We start from the raw sequence: 18,635 nt of genomic DNA, 5'->3' as shown, positions 1-18,635 counted from the left end.
CAGAGAGACTTCATAAGATTTCCAACATTCATATGCTTTTGCTCCTATCCTCATAAATTTGCTTCTGCATGTTGTCTAAACATTTTCAGGCCATGGTTTCAACACTAGTGTCTTTGTAGAGGCATACACACTAAGTAACTCACCAAGAAAGCATCTGGCAGCCTGGTCATCTTCACATTTGTGAAAATATCCTAAGATTTTTTTATACGAGATTATGGATTTTCCAGGTTGAACGTCTACATCTTTCCTCCAACACATTTCCGACAACTGTTCTCTTACTTCCGGGAGTACAAGGGGATACATCAGCGAGAACCTCCCCAGCTCCACCTCCGTATATACACAGGAACATTAAACTCTTTGTGGTTGTTCCAGTAAGAATCACACCATCATCAAAGCTTCATAAAGTGTCTGATTTATTCCAGCTAACACACTCCTAACCTTCACCCCACATTACTCAGAAGAATACAGTCCAGACCTGCATCTCTGCCCGCCCATCACCTACTCCAACCTGATTTCAGGCTCCATTTCTGGGCCGATGAAGGGTCTTCTTGGGTCCATTGGTGTCTTCCCGGGTCCATTGGTGTCTTCCCCTTCACAGAATTTAAGAAGTAGAATAAAATTTGTTGCACATCGTGTGCTGTTCACATTTACTAGGTAGCTCGACATTTTTTAAAAGTGCTATTAATATTTTATTCCCCCAACCATGGTATCTCACCATTTCACATCCTCTCTCATACTCATAAGACATTTAGATTTTGGCCAAGCAGATGAATGCAAAATTGTATCTCATCATAGTTTTAATTTGCATTTTATCCATTAATAGTGAGAATGGGCATCTCTTCTTTATTAGCAATTTGTGTTTCTTCTTCTATGAAATGCTTTCTCAATTATCTTCTTATTTTCGCTTTGTTTTGTTTGAATTTTCCTTATTGATTTCTAGAAGTTATTTATCCATTTCGAAGAAGCATCTTTTGCAGACAATGTGTGTTGCAAATATCTCCTCTCAGCTTGTGGCTTTTTTCTTTTGTGGTATCACTTTTTAAATTGGGTCATCCATCATACATGATAAAATTCACTCATCTTAAGTACAGTGTTCAAAGAATTCTGACAAATACCTCCAACCAGATAACCACGTCTATGTAATGTGATGATTGGTAAGTTGAAGGTAAGGCTACCGTCTTGCTCTCTGATGTCCACCGGTCCATCTATTCCTGTTCCCTTTTCCTCTTTATCTTCATTTTGTCTTATTTTTATGATTCCCTCTACCTCTTTTTTTAGGATATTAGCTATAACTTTTTCATTTTAGTAGTTGCTGTAGGATTCACATTATGCAACATTAACTTATTATATCCTACCTTTAATGACACGATACCACTGCATACTTAGTATAGGAACCTTAAAATAGGTTACTTCAATTTCCTATCCTGGAGTTTACGCTGCTGTTGTTATGCATTTTACTTTTACAGGGGTTAAAAACCTCACAATACATTCCTATTATTTTAGTTACAACAGTCAACTATATTTTAAATATATTTAAAGAATGAAAAATATTATATATTTACGTGCACAATTACTATCCCCAGGGCTTTCATTCCTTTCTGTAGATGCATACATTTATCCTGATAATTGACATCTTGGGCCTAAACCCATACTATTGTTTGCAACATCTTTTTGTCTTTTTCTCCTCTTTTTCTTGCCTTCTTGATCATTCATTGTGTTTTATTTATATTATTTTAGTGGCTTTTTTATGGGACTTACCTGCACGTTTATCTTAATAAAGCCTGGAGCTAACGACTATCTTCATTTTCTTTGCGCCTGAACAGTTCTAATCTCATCCACTTTTATCTTTCAAGATAATTAAAATTTAATAAACTCAAGAATACAGTAGAAAGAATACTGGCTATGAAATAAGATAGTCCTGATTTTTAATCTTAGTTTCATCTTTTCTTGGCTAGAAACTTTGGTAAATAACTTATCTTCTTTGAGACTTGGTCTTCTGATACATAAAACTGAGACATAATATTTAATTACATAATTGAAGGAACAAAATTAAAAGGCACATGGTAGGTTCTCGTAAGTTCTAGTGACTTTCCCCTTCCTACAAAATTTAATGAGGCAGATTTTAATAAGGGAATCATATCCACCCTGATTTGAAATACTCAAGCTAACACTGAAGCACATTTCTACCAACTCATGATACAATGTGAACCTAGCATCATGCTTACACAGAGAAGGAAATGTAAAAACAATGCCTCAATGAATTAAAGAATGAATGAATATACTAGACTTGAGCATGGAAGTGATAGAATAAACACCAGTAACCGACTATACTTCAAAACTAGAGACAGAATCATGGAAAGTAGTCTATTTTCATCTTGTTTGTTGAATTACCACATTGGACAAGTCCTTTATTTTGATGAGTGTCAGTTTCTTAATCTATACAAATGCAGATATTAGATTATTCAATGCGGATTTGTAAATTTTTAGGATTTTCTGATTTGACAATTTGGGAAAGTAAACTGTATGTCTCTTTGTTTGTGAATGAAACCATAAACATGTCTAACATTTCAATTAGTAACATAATCCCACAAAGATACTTTTAGAAATACAGTTACAATCAAGGGAATATTTTAGATGAATAAAATTACCCCATGTGTGGTTTTTTTTTTAAACATCTTTATTGGAGTATAATTGCTTTACATTGTTGTGTTAGTTTCTGCTGTATACCAAAGTGAATCAGCTATACATATACATACATCCCCATATCCCCTCCCTCTTGAGTCTACCTCCCACCCTCCCTATCCCACCCCTCTAGGTGGTCACAAAGCACCGAGCTGATCTCCCTGTGCTATGTGGCTGCTTCCCACTAGCTAGCTATTTTACATTTGGTAGTGTATATATGTCAATACCACTTTCTCACTTTGCCCCAGCTTACCCTTCCCCCTCCCCGTGTCCTCAAGTCCATTCTCTACATCTGCGTCTTTATTCCTGTCCTGCCCCTAGGTTCTTCAGAACCTTTTTTTTTTTTTTTTTTAGATTCCATATATGTGTGTTAGCATATGGTATTTCTTTTCTCTTTCTGACTTAGTTCACTCTGTATGACAGACTCTAGGTCCATCCACCTCACTACAAATAACTGAATTTTGTTTCTTTTTATGGCTGAGTAGCATTCCATTGTATATATGTACCACATCTTCTTTATCCATTTTTCTGTCGATCGGCATTTAAGTTGCTTCCATGTCCTGGCTATTGTAAATAGTGCTGCAATGAACATTGTGGTACATGACTCTTTTTGAGTTATGGTTTTCTCAGGGTATCTGCCCAGTAGTGGGATTGCTGGGTCGTATGGTAGTTCTGTTTTTAGTTTTTTAAGGAACATCCATACTGCTCTCCATAGTGGCTGTATCAATTTACATTCCCACCAACAGTGTAAGAGGGTTCCCTTTTCTCCACACCCTCTCCAGCATTTACTGTTTATAGATTTTTTGATGATGGCCATTCTGACCGGTATGAGGTGATACCTCACTGTAGTTTTGATTTGCATTTCTCTAATGATTACTGATGTTGAGCATCCCTTCATGTGTTTGTTGGCAATCTGTATATCTTCTTTGGAGAAATGTCTATTTAGGTCTTCTGACCATTTTTGGATTGTGTTGTTTGTTTTTTTCATATTGAGCTGCATGAGCTGCTTGTATATTTTGGAGAGTAATTCTTTGTCAGTTGCTTTGTTTGCAAATATTTCCTCCCATTCTGAGGGTTGTCTTTTCGTCTTGTTTATGGTGTCCTTTGCTGTGCAAAAGATTTTAAGTTTCATTAAGTCCCATTTGTTTATTTTTGGTTTTACTTCCATTTCTCTAGGAGGTGGGTCAAAAAGGATCTTGCTGTGACTTATGTCATAGAGTGTTCTGCTTATGTTTTCCTCTAAGAGTTTTATAGTGTCTGGTCTTACATTTAGGTCTTTAATCCATTTTGAGTTTATCTTTGTGTATGGTGTTAGGGAGTATTCTAAGTTCATTCTTTTACATGTAGCTGTCCAGTTTTCCCAGCACCACTTATTGAAGAGGCTGTCTTTTCTCCATTGTATATTCTTTCCTCCTTTATCAAAGATAAGGTGACCATATGTGTGGGGGTTTATCTCTGGGCTTTCTATCCTGTTCCATTGATCTATATTTCTGTTTTTGTTCCAGTACCACACTTTCTTGATTACAGTAGCTCTGTAGTATAGTCTGAAGTCAGGGAGCCTGATTCCTCCAGCTCTGTTTTTCTTTCTCAACATTGCTTTGGCTATTCGGGGTCTTTTGTGTTTCCATACAAATTGTGAAATTTTTGGTTCCAGTTCTGTGAAAAATGCCATTGGTAGTTTGACAGGGATTGCACTGAATCTGTAGATTGGATTGGGTAGTATAGTCATTTTCACAGTGTTGATTCTTCCAATCCAAGAACATGGTATATCTCTCCATCTGTTTGTATCATCTTTAATTTCTTTCATCAGTGTCTTATAGTTCTCTGCATACAGGTCTTTTATCTCCTTACGTTTCCCCATGTGTTTTAAAGACTTTTTTCGGTTGAAATAGGTAGCTTCTTGCTCAAAAGCAGTAAGGACCCTACTTACTGTCCTCTGATCGCTCAGAGAAAAGTGTTTCATTAATGTGTGTTAAAATTGTGCTTTTCATCCTGTAGATGCTACACTTTGATGCATTTTTGCTATTCCTCTTCAGAATGCCGGTACATAAAGCCCTTTTATGACAGTGCACTAGGCTGTGCTGTTATTAATTGCTTTTTCCACGTTAGGTTTAGATGGTGTAAGACATTATTGACTTTCTTTCTAATGAGGAGTTGAATCTCATTACTGTCCTGACTCATGGTTATTCCTTTAAATTAGCGATAATGAATCAAAATGTGTTGCCATCAGTTGACTGAATCCCTAAGAATATAACACACTTTTTACATCAAAGTAAAATCACTTAATCTAGTGCTGCTTTTTCAAAAAAATGCAATACTGTTTGAACATCCCTTTATTGTAGAAACTAAATGTGTCAATTTCCTCTACTCCTGCTTGCTCTTGTCATATCAAGAGGAATATATTAATGATGTGCTTGAAGTAATCTAATATTTACCAGCATTTCTTTGTGTTACTAAACTAAGTGAACATATGTTTGTTTTATGCTTTATTTCATGGCATAGTAATTAACAATTTTTATATCACTGAATAAATAAATGAATATGAAGTGCTAATCATCAGTGTTCAGTTCTGCATAGAAAACTAATTTTATTTTTATGCCTGAGACCATTCTTTTTCACACAGGTCCCTAACTCATAAGAAATAGATTTTTCATATTTTGAATTCTGTGCTTTAATACTATGATTGTCATCCAGCACAACATCACTTGCTATCACCCCTTCCATCTCGAATGTTCCCTGTATTGTTACCCCTTCCTTCACATCTGAGCAAAATTCACAGCCCTTCTCCACATCAATACAAAACCTCTATCTCTTTCCCTCCTCTCCTGTCCTTCAATCTCCTCTGGAATTTTGCCCCATTTACAACCCGACTTCCCTCCATCCACAGCTTCTACTCTTCCCTCGTTCACTTCCCTCCAAATTTGAAGATACGCTCAACTTTTCTGCATTCAAAGAAACCCACCTCAATTCCTTTTTCTTAAATTTGTACACTCACTCTTCTTCCCTTCGAGGAAAAAAAAGAATACTGTGAAATAATATTCTAGCATCAATAACGCCTCCTCTTTTCCCTCTCCACTACTTTTAAAGCTTCTTGCAATACAGATTCCTCCTCTACTGTAGAACTGAAGTTGTTTTTGGAGTTAGCTTCACCAGATAATTTTTTTTAACCATTTTTAACCTGATTGGTTTCGCAGCATTTAAAACCATAGACTGTACTTCCTGATTTCTGTTATTCTCTGCTTTCCCAGCTCCCTCCCTCTCTCTCTCTCTGTGCTCGCACTTTCTAAAGCTATCCAGCTGGATCCTCTGCCCCCACATGCCCCTCAGTGCTGACATTTATTCAGGGTTTATAATCCGTTCTCATCTTTTCACCCTGAACCCTTGGCAGTATCACCTACCAGCATGGCTACAACTACATCTCCAGCCCAGTAACTTCCTCTTTTAAGCCTCATATTTTCCTTCCAGATTTCTCTTTCCAATTGCCTCCTGGACATGTCCATATGTATGTGCCCCAGATGATCGAGATGCATTTTATTGGAGAGAGAACTCATATTCAAATGTCCAAACATACTACTCTTCCCAGTGCACGCCTTGATTATGAACACCACTAAACACCCCCAGCCCCCAAAGAGATGCATGCTAACATCGCCGTGACTTCTCTCCTTTGACTTCTAACCCACCAGGTGTCAGTCTGTCTAGAGCTCTCGTCTTACTTCACAGCCACGCTAACAGCACCCTCTCAGGTCTCTATCACTGTTCTCTTGAAATATTCCTTATTTACGTGTGTGTTCATTCACAAGTACCCGCTGAGAGCCGAGAAGGTGCCCCATATTAGTGCAGACTCTGGGTAAGGAAGCGCTTTAGCAGGTAAGATAGAGGAGGTGGTAAAGGCACGGAAATAAACAATTATGAGCACCGGTACGAATGCCTGATGGGGATGCCACACGCTACTGTGCACGTGTGGCTGTCTGTGTACCTACGAACTCTACCCAGGGGAGGTGAGATTTCAGTGGGGATTTGAACGTTAGCACAGACAAGTACACAGGGGAAACTGCAGGTCGTTCAGAATGACCAGAACACCTGGCTCCGTGCAGTGTGACCCAGGTGGAAACTTAGAGGTTGGCAGGGACAGAATTACGAAAGGTCTTTTCCGACTGTGCTGAAGAAGTTAGATTTTATCTCAGTGTTAATGAGGTGCCACTGAAAGAATTGAAGTAAGGGTTTTATGCAATCGATTTCTTTGTGCTGCTCACACCAGCAGTTGACTGGAGCATGGTTTGGTATGGAGGTAGTTTAAAGATACAGGAAGGTGTCATTTGGAGTTTGTTGCAATAATCAAAATTAAAAAGCAGCAGCTGTACAAATGAAGAGATGGCTTAGAGAATAAGGAGGATGGATCTTTTAGGACTTGTAATGTGATTAAGCATCAATTCATTAAATGTAAGTGGTAAGACAGAAGGTGTAGGCAAGATTTGGGACTTGACCCATCACGTGGACGGTGGAGCTTTTAATTGAGGAAAAGAATGTGGAAGGAGGCACGGATATAAGGGAAATATAAATAATGAAATTGAATTTTGAGAATCTTTAACTTCAGGGATCCTTGGTAGAAACAGTCTAACAGTTTCTAGGTTATAAGGATGAGGAAGTTAGCGAGTTTCAGAGTGACAGAGTTAGAAATTTGTGGGTTTTCAGTCATTGGTGTGTATGTACTACTGGGAACAATGGAGATTTGGGAGAAAGTTTCCATTACTGAGAAAATGTGGAATATTTTTCAGAGCCTTAAGCGTAAAAATGTAGCTGAGAATGCCACTCTGCTTTGTAAGAAAGTACAACAGAACTTTGTAAGGAAGTACATCCTGAAAAGAAAACTGAGATGGAAGAGCCAAAGAGGAAGAAGGGAAAAAAATGTCATGACAGAAAATGAGGGTGGGGTCACAGGAAGAGGTACCTGGGAAGAGTTAAACAAGATGGAACCTGGACATCCTTCCCCTTGGACCAGATTTGTCCACTTCCAGTATCTCCACTGGAATCATCTCAATCACTCTCTGACCCAAGTCAATGTAAACAATTCTACTGAGATCCTCTTCCTGAAGCACAGGGCTCTGCATTTCATCCCCTCACGCTAACCATGATATGGTTCTCATCAAGTTACCACGATGGACTGAAACTTGAACTCGACATCCAAAGCTTCTCACTACTTGGCCCCAACCAACTGGTGCCTCTTCCAAAAAGCAATCAAGAAAGTATCTCCCTAGTTTGAATCCCTCTCTCCCTTTCTTCAGCCTCTACATCACTGCCCGTGGGACTCTGTTAACAGCAAAAACAATTTATTATCCACTTCGTTCTGGGTACACTCATTTGTGCCACTCCCTGTCCCACTGGAAATCTGAAAGGGTTACTTTAGTGCACTTCTGCCCTTAATTAGTGGGGGAATTATTGTCAATTTTATTAAGTCCTAACGGCAATTGTTTTAAACACTGATTTCCATCTAACATTTAGAATTACAGTTTTCAAGAGTCAAAGCACCTTAGAAATCCTTTAGCTCGAACAGCTCATTTTCCAGACAAAACCAAGGCCAAAAGTTATTTGCTCCAAGACGTGAAGCAATCAGTGCCAAAGCAGACATAAACACCAGCTCTTGTGGTACAAAATGGAAACGAAAATTATTTCAGCTCACATGATTAATCTGACTTTGGCGCAATCCGTACTGAAAGATCTCGTATAAAATGTCAATAAGTTAGAGAGCTTATGAAAGTATCCTGACCAGAAATGTACTGAGAGTTGTTTGTTCTGCAAAATAAAATGAGTTATTTATACATATAAAGTTGATTATGATTAACTCTTACACTATACCTTACAGGTTAGGAAAGTTTATGTTTTAATTTTTATTAATTTTTAAAATATTACAGCTATGTAGTTACATGTATAAAGTTCCTGGTTTTGCCTGGCATCTTAAAAACGTTTCTTTATATCATTTTAGGTTTTCAACTGACAAAGGTCAACTAGGTCTGCCCAACAGTGATGAAAAACTTAGTCCAAAAACTGGAGAATTTGCCTTCAAAACCAGGTATTTCTACCAAAGTAGAAAAAAGGATACTGGGGCTTCCCTGGTGGTGCAGTGGTTGAGAATCTGCCTGCCAATGCAGGGGACACGGGTTCGAGCCCTGGTCTGGGAAGATCCCACATGTCGCGCGGAGCAACTGGGCCCGTGAGCCACAACTACTGAGCCTGCGCGTCTGGAGCCTGTGCTCCGCAACAAGAGAGGCCGAGACAGTGAGAGGCCCGCACACCGCGATGAAGAGTGGCCCCCGCTCGCCGCAACTAGAGAAAGCCCTTGCACAGAAACGAAGACCCAACACAGCCAAAAATAAATAAATTTTAAAAATTAAAAAAAAAATAAAAAGGATACTGTTGTTGTATTAAACTACAATTTTATTTTAAAATATCACAGCCCCTCAGAAAACATCACTATAGCTTGAAAAATCACATTCACTTACAGCTCACATTCTTGATGCTTGAAGTGACATTTCATGACTCCAATATATGGCACGCTTCTCTGAGTCAGTCGTTTTATCTTGGATGCCCTTTAAAGCAGCATTCCTGAATGTTAAAATGATGTATGACTTCTTATTAAGTTTACCAGCCAATACCTCTATCAAAAGTAACATTTCCCTTTCTTAAGAAGAAATAGTTAGTTTTAATTTACACGGTTAGAAATGGTATGTGCTTGAAGTTCTAAATCATGCGGTTTTATCATCTGAACTAGCCAGTTAGCAGTAATCTTGCGAGGAAGAAAACGTAGTATTTTAACGTACATTTAACTTCTTGGGCCTACTGTCACTTTAGATTCGGCAAAACAGCAAATGAGTTCCTGTTCTTAATCCCTGCCCTCCACCACTGGCAGTCTTCTGTTGCACTAACATTGACGATCTCTAGACAGAAATTTCGTGCAAGTTGTCTGTAACCTATTAGTTCTGGAGCTTAGCATCTATACTTCACTGCCTACTTATAACAGAGAAGAAGGTAATTATCGAGTTAACAGGAAAAATAAAATTTGACCCAAATTAAGAAAGCCACTGCTTTGTTTGAAAGAGACACCCCGACTGGTATATAAATTGCATTGAGAGATAAGTTACACATGGAGGTGGAACGACAGTATCAGGCTGAACCTCCCGTCTGCTGCTGGTTAGGTGGGTCAGTTATGACACTGTGCAAACAAGGTCAAGTGCAGGTTAAAAGCCCAGGCGGGCATCTAACTTTGCTCTGATCCACGGCCATAAAAGGCACCTTCAATTTCAGCTGTTTCAGAATCCTCTTTTCAGGGACAACAATTCTTAAGTATAGAAACACAGCAAGTATTTACATATGTACTCATAACATACGTCATTGGAGAAGCATATACGTGAATTTATGGTATGAATTTAGGTAACTGGGAGAAAAACGGTAAATTATCCAATTACAAATGACACTCTCTCCCATATGAGTGCCATCTGAAGGGGACCCTTCCACAGGCTCTATGATGGGCTGCCGACAGGGCAGGCGTGTATTTAAAGTTCCATCTTTCCATAACCAGTTTCCTTCCTTTTCTTAAGAATGTGCCCACACGGCTCTCTGTTAGGTAAGTCATGCAGACCGGCCTTTCATTGTTAACAGAAAACACTCCCAACTATTTTCTTACCACTGGCTACCATCATACTTTCTGCAGCCAGATTTTCACCAAAACTAGGTTATCAATTTTCATATTCATGGAGAATTGCTGGAAGGTTATGCAAGCTGTACTTTAGGGGGTCACCTTTGGTTCCTGCCTTTAGAAATGGGATTCGACAGTACAGCTTCCGTTACAACAAGCATTTAGCTCAAGCTCGGGTTTATTATCCTAACTTTACTTTGTTTTACTCTGATTACATCTACTTTCCCTAGCCTGTTAATGTTTCTGTAAGTTATCACTAATTGTTTTACAGTGAGGTAACCCAAGTAAACCTAATTGAATGAGTTAAAGCCAATAAGAAAAGTAACTGCAGACACAGTGTCCTCTGGGAACTAGCAAGATTTGTTTATCCATCCTTCTCTTTCCTCCTTCTACACCTCTGAAATCTGAGGGAGAATGTGAATACTTGTTTTGTAAAATGCATTGCAATACCCTGGAAAGAACCTTTCGACTGTATTGAAATTGAGAGTGGAAAAACTAGGCAGAGAACAACGGCAATATTCTCATTTTCAGCTTCCTTGCCTCTTAGAGGATCTCAACACAACTCTGAATGCCGGGAAATAATTTATCCCATTGGTAGATGTATACATTTTGACAACAATATAATTTGGTCCAGTTCACATTACTGAATCCAGGAAAAACAAACAAACAAACAAACAAAATTGTCCCTAAAAGAACTCCTGGTTGAGGAGGTTGACCTGACAGGAAGAAAGTAATTACTCCTTTTAATGCTAATTCCAAGCACACTGACGATTTGAGTTGGATGGTGAAGAAAACCTTCCAGGGGCTGCCCGATAGAAATTTCTACAGTGATGGGCATGTTCTACAACTGTATTTTCCAAGAAGGAATCACATTTTGAAATGTGGCTAGTGCAACTGAGGAACTGATTTTTAAATTTTATTTTGTCTTAAATAATGCAAACAGAGTCCCTGGTGGCTGCCATACTGGACAGCACAGCTGCAGACTTTGGAAGGATACACACTGGCCCGTCTCCATTCCGACATCTCACTGTCTAGGTTTGCTGTCCACCCCTGTTATCTCTTCTAATTATTTAGTAGTTAACTGCATCAATAAAATTCTCCAGTCCTATGCTCTTAATGCCTAAAGGCACTGTACCCACAAAACTAAACATTGTCAGGATTACCTAGCGTCCCAAAAGAAAATTTAGGACTGATACCCTAAAGGTTCTCTAAAGTAATTGATGTAATTTAAGCTCTAAATTATACCCTATCACATTTCTCTCTTTAATTCACATAGATTTTTGAAAACAGGAGATATCTGAGGATTGTGCCTATCAGTTTACAGATATAAAATTATATAAATAAATAAAATAACTCCAATCCTACAAATCTCTATACCGGCTGCCTAATATGAAGCCATTGCCCTCAGGCTTGGTAGAATGTGCTAGTAAAGTTTACTACAAGTTAAGGACATACTGGTTTTGATCATTTGACGTATTGTTTAACTGAGTAAGGAGCAACTGATGGTGATCCTAATGTGAGCGCTGGTGGCACTTCTGTTGTTTACACTCAGGATTTCCTTGTATCATTTCTAAATTATCCATCTATTCACGCTCCATGATCTAATATCTGATTGTCTTTTCAAGACAGATGGGGACAATGTGAGACACATAATCTTGTCTATTTCTCCTTTGAGAAATAAAAGCAGCATATTTATCCTAGTATGTATCACCAAGCAACTACTGCAAAGGATTTTTAATTTAATAGTTTTCTCTTCCCAACAGATTTGAAAAGACAGACTCTCCCTTTTAAATTAGCAAAACAGCAACATGCACATGCATGCTCTTGAAAGTCAAATCCTTATATAAAAGTATTAAGATAAAGACAAACATGAACAATTCCAATGTCAAGTATATTCATCATATGGAAATGGTGGGCTAATTTAATATTAAATACTCATACAAACTCTGTTTCTGTAAAAAGTACACAAGTCAAAGACAGTTCTTATTCCTTCCTGGCTATTTCCTTTGTTACATTTGGCCTACTGGAGCTACTAGCGGAAAAATCAAGAAATATCCTTTTAGTGAAAGATTAATAGGCGCACACACATTTTCAGCAGGGTGCTCTGTCAATTAAAAATAAACCTGAGACTCCTCTAAATGTCTGTGCAGTATGAAGCAGGATATTTCTGGGCCACCCTTTCAGTCTGTGGTTGTGCTAGGATTTTGATGATTTTTCTCCCGTTTCCAAGGAGTCTCCAGTGAATTGGATTGAGTTTTATTTCTGGGTTCCCATGGTTAAAGCCTAATTCGATTGACAACTGTTTGCAGAGAGCCTGCCCAATGCCCAGGAATTTGGCATTAAGGACCGAGAAACAAGAGACAGCGTCTCTCCACAAGGAGACTCATAGATGCATGCAGTAAACAGTGCGAGGCAACGTGTGACGGAGAGTATCTAAGACGATGGCGTTCTAGTGGAAGTACGGACGGAGCCCAAGGCACAGAGGAGGAACGGGGAAAAGGTGCAGAAAGGCCTCCTCGTGACATGGCTGGGAGTGCTCCCCGTCTCCACCTGAGTGCATCATTCCCTGGAGGCTCTCACCCCTGAGAAAAGGTTTCCTCTTGGAAGTCACCATTTATTTTTCAAAATTAAAAGAAAGTGCTATGAACGGAAAAATAAACACACAAAATTTAAGAAAATACAAAACAGGCAAAACACTAGCTTTAAAATGAGAGTAATAGAAATCAAGCTGAGAGTCACAAACGTTAGACTGGAAGTTGATACAAATTCAAGAGAAGGAAAGAGTCCTCTCTAACGATGACAGACTCCGGGGGCTTCACATTTCTCTTGGGATTTCATTAGGTCTGACTTGACCACTGAGTCCAGAAGTAGGTGGTGGGTGTCTGCTGAGTTACAGCAGCCCCGGTGCCCTGAGGCACTGGGTCACATCTTCCTCATCCTCCCAGCCCTTCCATGTAAAATACATTGCCTCCCTGTACAGTTCCACATTTATATGATTTTTTTTGTGCCTAAATCAGAGGTTATCCAAGACAGATCAAACCTTACTCATTGTTTCCTCCATCGTGCGCCTCCTGGACTCTTGGTGAGTTTCTCATGAGTTTCAGAGAGTCCAAACGTCTTCCACTGGCAGAAAGATCACGTCTGGTCTGGCCACCCCTTCCGTCTCCAGGCTTGTCAGTCGTGGAGCCCTCACAACCCCAGCCCCTTTCTACTCCAAAAAGCTGAGAAGGGCAATAACTCTTCCCTCTCACTCCACCTGCCAAACCTGTGTCAGCAGTCTTTCCCACCCACCAGCAGGTGGGTCCCCCAGTTTTGTGTCTACATGACCCTGTGTACCTTTCTGTCATAGCATTTTTCACACTGTTCAATTAAACATAGAGCTGAATGGTAATAAGAGTTGTACCTGTTTTGCCAAACTCACTGTAGGTTCCATAAAAATGGACACATTTCTTGCGCATGTTTTTCATTATTTCAAACCCTCAAGCAGCATGACTGTTACAGAGAAGGTGCTCAGGATATTTTTCTAACTGAATATTAATATGTATAATATCAGTTTATATAAATAAATGTTTATGAATAAAAGTTTATAATATCAATTGATGGCAACTCCAATACTTCACACTGAGTGACTTTTCAGACTTAAATTTAAATGTCCCTCAGACGAGTGCAACTCCAACATACAGTTCTTGTAGAAGGGAACTAGTAACTCAAATGGAATGGGACCAGTACTCAACTTGATGTTTTTCTGCACCTGATAGGTAATATCAACAATAAGAAGTGAAAACATGCCTCCTCAAAGTGCCACATAGAACTTTAGAACTTTTACTAAATAGGTACATTATCAAGAATTTCAGGAAATGTTTGTCTTAATTCATTTGTGATCAAGATTTAAGACTAAAATTATACCAGATTATTGGAATGTAAGTTGGTGCAGCCACTATGGGAAACAGTATGGAGGCTCCTCAAAAAACTAAAAAAAGAACTGCCATATGATTCAGTGATCCCACTCCTGGGCATGTACCCAGACAAAACTATAATTCGAAGAGATACACGCACCCCTATGTTCACAGCAGCACTATTCACAATAGCCAATACATGGAAGCAACCTAAATGACCATCGACAGAAGAATGGATAAAGAAGATGTGATACATATATACAATGGAATATTACTCAGCCATAAAAAAGAATGAAATAATGCCATTTGCAGCAACATGGATGGACCTAGAGATGATCATACTAAGTGAAGTAAGTCAGACAAAGGAAGACAAATATCATATGATATCACATATATGTGGAATCTAAAATATGACACAAATGAACTTATCTACAAAACAGAAACAGACTCACAGACATAGAGAACAGACTTGTGGTTGCCAGGGGGAGGGGAGTGGGGTAGGGAAGGATTGGGAGTTTGGCGTGAGCAGATGCAAACTACTATATATAGGATGGATAGACAAGAAGGTCTTACTGTGTAGCACAGGGAACTATATTCAATATCCTGTGATAAACCACAAGGGAAAGGAATATGAAAAAGAATATATATATTTATATATATAAATAAAATGAGTGACTTTGCTGTACAGCAGAAATTAACACATTGTAAACTGTAAATCAACTATACTTCAATAAAACTAAAAGATAAATAAAATTATTCCAGATTACCACAAGGCACCCTCAGCTGTTCTATGTGACACAAAAGAAAATAATCTTAAAAATAACTTCACTGGGGCTTCCCTGGTGGCGCAGTGGTTAAGAATCCGCCTGCCAATGCAGGGGACACGGGTTCGAGCCCTGGTCCAGGAAGATCCCACATGCTGCAGAGCAACTAAGCCTGTGCGCCACAACTACTGAGCCTGCGCTCTAGAGCCCACAAGCCACAATTACTGAGCCCGCGTGCCACAACTACTGAAGCCTGTGCACCCAGAGCCCATGCTCTGCAACAAGAGAAGCCAGTGCAGTGAGAAGCCTGCGCACCGCAACAAAGAGTAGCCTCCGCTCACTGCAACTAGAGAAAGCCCGCGCACAGTAACGAAGACCCAACACAGCCAAAAATTAAATAAATAAAATAAATTAAAAAAAAATAACTTCACTTTACAGAAATACAGATGAAACATTATATACACAAAATTGTCTTGGCATTTTCCTTTCAATCACTGATTGTTAAAATACACACTGAGATATATTAGCACTCAATACACATAACAATCATGTGAGAAACTTGCCCACGGCACGCCCTAGACTAATAAAATACAAAACCCTGGCAGATGTGACACAGGCACCAGTATTTTAAAACTTCTCAGGTAAGTCCCATGTACAGCCAGGTTGAGAAGCACTGGGCTGGATCAATACCTCTCAGAATTTAATGTGCACACAGGTCACCAGGGCAAGTGCATAAAATGCTGATCCTAATTGCAGGGTGAAATCTGAGATTCTGTACCTTAACAAGCTCTAGGTGATGCGTGGAATACACTCTTAGTCGCATGGGGCCAGATGACCCTGAATGGGGAGAGACAACCTCATTCTAGAATATGCAGGGGTATTTAGAATTGAGTTTTCAATTATTTGGGGTCTTTATTCTTTATGACCAACCTACTTTAACAAAGTGTTCCATTTGCTTCCATTGAAAAAGAGAACTACTGTAAAACCGTAACGTGCAATGTAAGAGGGCATAATACAAACGTGGTGAGCCACATGGTATGCCAGGCCCCGTGATCCTCCCTTTCTGTTGTTTATGCCCTTGTACAGTCCTCTCCCGGTCAGGTGTGGGCTTCACCAAGTGAGTCCACTCTAACTCGGTGAAGCATGTGGAAGAGGTGACGGGAGCTCACTCCTGTGACGACGCTACAGAACACTGTGACGTCCACCTCGCTAGTAGATGCTCTGCGTTCTGTTCCAGGACTGTAGGCTGACAAAGCAAGCTGCCATGCGGGAGAAGCTCACCTGGCAAGGAACTGCAGGCATCCTTTAGCCAACATCCAGCTAAGAACTGAAGCTCGCAGCCCAACAACCTGGGAGGGATCGAAGCCTGCCACCAACCAGGAAACTGGCACCACTAACAAGGCAGATACCAAAGTGTACAGGGCACACCACCCGTCACCCGGAAATGAACGTACTATGTCCTGTCTGTGTACCAGATGTGTATGCCCTTCAACACCATTAACATGTTTGACTCTATTTTATTTCTCAAAACTGCTACAAGATGTAAAATTGCTTCTGTTCTTTTTCAACTGCCATTTTGGCATCTGAAATTACAGGGTGAAGAAAATTTTCTGTTTATTAAGACAGAAATTTTTAAAACATTGATGCTGTAATTATTAATTTAAATGCCTAATGTATACATGTTTCTTGAGTTTTAACTACCTGACCCCCCCTCCCCGCAACTGCGATCCCTCTTTTATTTTCTCTTTATTCACAGTACTCTCCCAACTCCTACCTGTAGCTGGTTTGATACCCAACCTGTGATTATAAAGGACGCACACCCACTTAGTCACCAAGATGGTGGTAATTGAATGGAAGCTTCCATCTGGATTCATTACTTAATCTTTAGCCAGCAGGTGCTTTTCTCCATAAACTTTCCTTCCCACTCACAAGAAACTCAAACTGCATGGTGATATCAAAAAACTGTTGTGTGCCCAGCTCTTCTCAGATAATCTGCTGCCATGTTTTCAGCTTTGCCTATGTTCTTTTTTTTTTTCTTAATGTTATTTATTTATTTATTTATTTATTTATGGCTGTGTTGGGTCTTCGTTTCTGTGCGAGGGCTTTCTTCTAGTTGTGGCAAGCGGGGGCCACTCTTCATCGCGGTGCATGGGCCTCTCACTATCGTGGCCTCTCGTTGCGGAGCACAGGCTCCAGACGCGCAGGCTCAGTAGTTGTGGCTCACGGGCCTAGTTGCTCCGCAGCATGTGGGATCCTCCCAGACCAGGGCTCGAACCCGTGTCCCCTGCATTGGCAGGCAGACTCTCAACCACTGCGCCACCAGGGAAGCCCTTTGCCTATGTTCTTGCTCAATCTGAGAAGTATTGGGATTTATCTCCCTTCTAAAAGGTAAGGAAATAAAATGGATTAAAAAAAAAAAGAGTATAAACCATGCATTGCATATGTCAGAGTCCTCCAGGGGAGCTCTAAGCTCAGGTGCACATTCAGGAATGGACAGGAGAACCAACATATACTCAATTTATTCTCGGCTTAACTTTATAATCTGAGGTGTAAATTTTATAACATTCAGGTTATGAAGTATCTTTCAAAGGTTGCATTTTAAACATTGTATATTTAGAGATACTGTTACCTCTCTTACAATGTATGCCAATAATTCTGAGCACTTTGAACATCTTTTATGAGACTTCTGTCATATCCAATGGTTCACTCTTGAGTGATGCTTTGAAATTTTTAGGACCAAACTGAGAGATCACACACAAACATGTGTCAGTAATCGTTAACTGCTGAGAGTCAAAGTGATTTTGAAACCATGAACACTGTGTAATATTATTCACTGTAACCGAGTTATATATGAGGGAGAGGCATCGTGCCCAAGAATTTCTTAGCTCATATGCTCTACTATCTACACAGATGCCTGTTTGGTTGTGCCTGTCTTCTGTGTGCCTGAATCTCCCCGTTTACCTCTCAGGTGCTGTCATCTTTTAAGGACACAGGCAAAACCTGGGCTCTGTCCAGTCTCCTCTGGTGCTGATTATGAGCATGACGGCCAAACTTTCTCACACCTCTTTGGTTTACAAATGTTGCTTGTTTTCCTTGCTATGAGGTCACATATGAGCTCCTCTCAGCCACAGTAAAAACGTTATGGGGGTCTCATCTCTACCAAGAAACGTTTCATGTCCTTTAAAGAAAAATATAATTGTCCCTGGCATTAGAGAATTCTGCATGGGACTCTGCTGTTCTATGGAGTGTGAAAGAGATTTAAGTTTTCTCTGGGGTGAAATCACTTCTCAAGCAATACTTGACTGTTAACGTGCCATTCCATGCTCGTTGTTCCACAGGCTGGAATTTCCCCTCTTCGTTCTCACTTCCCTGTTCCTTCTACCAACCACAGGCATCTAATAAGCACAGATTCCAGGGCATTCCCAAGCTTTTGAGCCAGCTCTTACGTGGGCGTGAAAATACGCTTCTTGGGTTCGTAATTCATCTGTGCTTTGGTTCTGGAAAATGAGGCCAGCTACTAGCCGGCGGCTGCATTTGAGGTTTCAAAGTTTACTTTGAGAAAATGTAGGCAAATAAGCCTACACACATCTTTCTCTTTCCCAC

General features: G+C 39.8%; 1 protein-coding gene and 1 long non-coding RNA gene across 8 annotated transcripts in view; one reads left to right on the top strand and one right to left on the bottom strand.

Moving 5' to 3' along the window:
* LOC309619949 (uncharacterized protein) overlaps positions 1 to 18,635 on the bottom strand; it is a 552,071-nt gene that overhangs the window by 293,056 nt on the left and 240,380 nt on the right. The window lies entirely within an intron of this gene.
* Positions 597 to 9,085, top strand: LOC309620000. The gene is made up of 2 exons (XR_014239359.1): positions 597 to 8,542; positions 8,663 to 9,085. It is a non-coding gene; the product is annotated as an uncharacterized lncRNA (long non-coding RNA).

This window comes from Balaenoptera borealis (genome assembly GCF_965194805.1).
Source record: "Balaenoptera borealis genome assembly, chromosome: X".
In the NCBI taxonomy this organism is placed as follows: Eukaryota; Metazoa; Chordata; class Mammalia; order Artiodactyla; family Balaenopteridae; genus Balaenoptera; species Balaenoptera borealis.
This window is presented reverse-complemented; position numbering and strand designations above follow the sequence as displayed.